This window comes from Pteropus alecto, unplaced genomic scaffold (assembly GCF_000325575.1).
Source record: "Pteropus alecto unplaced genomic scaffold, ASM32557v1 scaffold57, whole genome shotgun sequence".
Taxonomy (NCBI): Eukaryota; Metazoa; Chordata; class Mammalia; order Chiroptera; family Pteropodidae; genus Pteropus; species Pteropus alecto.
Window position 1 is genome coordinate 4,222,212 of NW_006442508.1, and position 4,774 is coordinate 4,226,985.

At 37.1% G+C, this 4,774-nt stretch overlaps 1 pseudogene; it reads right to left on the reverse strand.

The window, feature by feature from the left end:
* Nucleotides 1–2,222: 2,222 nt before the first annotated feature.
* Nucleotides 2,223–3,431, reverse strand: LOC102882929 (annotated as a pseudogene).
* Nucleotides 3,432–4,774: the final 1,343 nt, after the last annotated feature.

The window sequence follows — 4,774 nt, forward strand, 5'->3', positions numbered from 1 at the left end:
TGGTTGTTTATGGTGTTTAATGGACTATTTCTCCACCTGGGCATTAATGGAGGTGTATTCTACTGTTTTTCCAGAAAGAAGATTTATTATATAAAGGTCTATCTTTAGCCTGCTGCAAAGAAGGTGCTTTTCCTTTGGTTTCCAGTAGGTGGTGTCTAAGCCTCTTGGATCCCTGTTTTACATAAAGTGTTAATAACACTTTTTAAATTTTCTTGTAGATATTTAATCACGCTTGCCACCCTCAGTTTCAGTCATTGTCATTGTAAGGGACGGTCTCAGCAACGTTTGCTCAGATTCCCTTGGGCTCTATGGTGATAAATCTTGTAGGGTATGGGGGCAGGGGAACACTGGGTTGGGGGTTGGGTCTGTGGTTCAGCCTGGGTTTTGCAACTGCCCCTGGCAAAAATCAGCTGTTATTCCTCTGTGGTCCAGTCCAGCTTCCCTGCTTTCTCCTCTGATGACTGTGCCCTGCAGCCACAGCTATCCCAGGCAAGAATGTTAAGAAAACTCGCCAAATTCCTCTCTCCTTCTCCCCTGACCCTCCTCCTGCAGGGAGAGGATGTGAGAGGCAGCTTCTTTATTTCTCCCAGTGCACTGCCTGGGTTCTGACCTGTGGTAGCTTTTATGTGCAGATCCCACGCTCAGACGTGTTGGTGTGCAGTTTGGCTGTTTTTTGTTGAGTTTTAGATGTTCCGCTTATTGTTGTTTCAAGGGAAGAGATCTGGAGATCTCTCTCACTCCGCCATGTTTCCACAGATCTCGGTGGTGGTTTATTTCACATCATTGTTATATTGATTGCTAACTGATACGCATCTATTATATTGTGTTGGAGAAAGGATGTGATCATGTGTGGATCCCTCCACCCTAAAACATGATGATAAAGCTTTCAAAGGTGTTGGATATATCTGCTGAGGTGGGTTTCATGACTCTCAAACTAAGGTGTTCCTCACCCTTTGCATCATGCAGGTGTAAATGTTTGATTGATCAAGTTCCTTGGCTTATGGCTTAGGCCTCCATAAGCAAGGCAGGCAATGCAGGGTGACTTAAAATTTGGTAGGCATTCATTTATAATTTTTAGCCAGATGTTTGAATATATAGGAAGATGGAGCAAAAGCATCCCTAGGGGAAAGTGCAAAATGTACATATCATCCATTTCTTAAAGAAATACCCAGTCTTAAAGGGCAAATGGGGCATTTAGGTTTTTAATGTAAGTAGGGTTTTTAGTCAGTTTTTTGATTGTAAAGACAAACTAGAGAACTTGATTTGAAGGTATATTTGTGTTATAGGCTTATTGTTTTAAATTAGATTTTAGGTTTATTTAGGGTCTTTTGGGATGCAATATACTTAAAGTCACCACTCATAGGACTACCTTAACTAGATAATCCCCTCTAAAAGTATAAGAGAATATTCTTAGAGTAAGAGTAAGAGGGATTGGGCTACCAATTAAATGAGAAATGTATAGTGTTCTTCACACTTAGGAATGAGGAGACAATCTCTTGATACAGAAATATTATGATTTAACTGTTGTGTAATCAAAAGCTAGAGTGGATGATTATTCATTTAAATGTTTCATTAAAATTAAATTCTCCCAAATCTGCTTGCTATGGTTTATATCTTATCATATTTGCATTCGTTACAGGAAGGTCATTATGGGCCAAATAGTATGTCATTTAAATGCAGCCATCACAATTTAGTCTCTATTCCTCTAATTAAAACAAGAAATTTGTTTTTGAAAGCTACAAAAATCAGGCATCAAAATTTGAGATTTTCAGAAGACTTCTTTAGGTAAGAACCATAAAGATACAGATAGTAAGAATATATAATAAGATTTAGGGAATTTCAGTTTTAATAACATAAACTGTCTCTTGTCTGGAACTTAATAAAGCTTTCCTGGGATCACAAACTGTGAAATTATAGCCTCAGAGGCTTCTCAATGACAAGTAACATTAAGATTAAATAAGATCTTAGAATTAAACATCACAATGTATTGTATCTGAAAATAATAGTTGTAAAACTAAATTTAGTGTATTCTAAAATTTTTACCAATAGATGTTAAGGAGAAAAGTTTAGGGGCAAACCGAATCAATAATTTAAGATTGTAGACCAAAGAAATTATTGATAATATTTTTTTAACCAATAAAACCATTTGTATCATATAATGAAATGCTTAATCTTATTCCCCCCAGAGTTCAGCTTTTTATTGAATGTGTTACAAAAGAGATTTAGTCAAAAAGACCAAAGCCTATGCCATCATAAGACTACTCAGATCTCAGATTCTTCTTTCTTTGCTTCCACTTGATTCTCATTAGCCGGGGCAGCAGTGATGGAGAGGGCAGGACTTTCTTCTGGTACAGGTCCAACAAACACTATCTTGCAGATAAAGCTCCCAATGTTGATATTGGCCAGAGCCTTTGCAAACCAGCCTGGTCAGAAAGGTTCAAAGTTTACACCAGCTGCTTTAATGAGGGCACTGATCTTCTTCTCCTTAACTGTCACCTAATTGTTGTGCAGGATGAGAGCTGAGTAGATACTGGCAAGCTCCCAGACAGAGGCTATGGTATAGGCTAGTGTTGGGTAAGCACTGCCAGGAGCAACCCTAGTCACCAGAAAAACTGAGCACCTCATAGGCAGCTGAGGAGAGGGGGAAGAAATGCTTAATCTTCAAACAGAGGTTTTTGTAATAGATTTTAACTTGTATAAATAATAAAGTATGCTCTAAATAATCTCCACGAAGATAGGGACCTTTTATATCTTGTCCAGAGCTGTATCTTCAGCACCTGTCATAGAACTTGGCACAGCATGGGTTCAATTTATATTTATTTAAAATAGGAGCTGCTATGCTACACTTATGCACAAGAGGGCATGACTGAACCTACTGTGCCGATAGTACTGCTTTTTCTTAAAAACCGTGGGTTTTGCTTTATCCAGTTGTTCTTTATGGATAGCAGGTTACTCTTGCTGACCTTCTAGAGTATAATGGTAACACAGTAAAGACTATAAAAAGCCATTAAACTGAAATTTACTACAACATAAAACTTAGTATCTACTTTTATTTGTAATATTTAAAAGATTTGTAAGAGAACTGAAAAAGTAAAACAAAATAGAGTGATGTTAAATTTTAGATTTTTTTTCTTTAATAGCAACTCTTCCACGTTAACTGGGTGGGGCTTTGTCTGAGGTCACTGCCATAGATATTGTGCTTTTATTTAGATAGTATTTTTCTTAAATTTTATTTCCTCCATTTTTGTGAGTAATGAACTAAAACAAATTAGGGTAAGAAAATTAGCCTTGATAAAGGAAATTTATTTTGCAGAATGCAAAATTGCAATAATAAGCAAGAGATGGAATTGGAAAAGTAAGACCCAATGTTTTATATTTTGGGGAGAAGGAAGGACTCTACTGACCATCCTAGACTCTCGGTAGGTGGCCATGCTAGTTCTACAAAGATCCAAGGCACAGACATTTCCTGACAATTGTATATTACAGTTGCATAGCCATTACAGATCACTCTTACTCCTCTGTTCCAGCTCTCTCTCCTGCTCATTAAAAAACAAATAGCATAACAAATAACCAAAAAAAAAATCATTTATCTATAAATACCTTCTTATATATATTTCTTCCTTGGCAATGGTCACCATAGAGACCACATATTTGTAAGGTCTCTGGGAAGTATTTGTTAATGGGTGGGTCTTTGGTAAGTACTTAGTATCATTGATCTCTTTTCCATCTTAAAATATTGCTCTCTCCTGCTTTCCTTATTACTTTCATGGACTTTCCTTTTCAGTCTCTCAGATGGGCTTCTTTTTCCAAGATTCTCTCTTTGGCTCTTCTCTAATAACTTTACACACTGTATCTGGACAAACCCTTTTACCGTGTGACTCAGCTATATTTTCTCAAGCTCAGAACTCTAGCTTAGCTCTCAATTTTGAGCTCTAGGCCCCTATGAAACTGAACTCTGAGCTTTCTAATTAGAAATTCAAATATATTTAAAAAGATTTCATCATTCCCTACCCCAAACCTGTTTCTCTTGCTTAGTTCAGTGAATGGCAATACTAGATGTCAAAGCAGGTATTTTGACTTTTCCTTCTTTCTCAGCCTCCATATCTAATCAAATAGTCTAGGAGACACAACTGCTGTTTCTTTCAAAAGCTAGTCCCAACCTTTTCTCTACTACTCTTAGAATCTATCTCCATTATAGAAGCTGAAAGAGCCAGATTTCATTTTTTCAGTTTCTGTGCATTTGAGGCATGGGCATTTGGCTTAATTCTGGTTAATGGGATATGAGGGGAACCTGCCTAAAGTCTTCTGGGTAAGATCTTCCTCTCTTATTGAAAAAAAGAAAAAGAAAGAAAGAAAGGAAGGAAGGAAGGAAGGAAGGAAGGAAGGAAGGAAGGAAGGAAAGAAGGAAGGAAGGAAGGAAGAAAGAAATGAGTGTTCGATGGGCTTCTCCCTTTCCTTCCTGTTTGGACATTGCTATTTGAGGGTATGACGCTCAAGGCTGATGCTTAAGACCATGAAAAAGAGAACAACTGCATAAGAAAATGACCCAAAATTATTCTCTTACTTACAGTTGAAATTATTGTAACATAAAGTGGTAAAGATACAAGTTGAAGGCCAATTGATTTTAGCACCTAAATATCTCTTGAATATGCCTCCTTCTTTTAGTCCCTTTTGTTAATAATTTCGGGCCTCTGTCATTTTTTGCATGAGTTATTCAAGCAACAGCCTAACTGGTTTATCTGCTTCTACTCTCATTTCTTTTTCAGTCCTACTT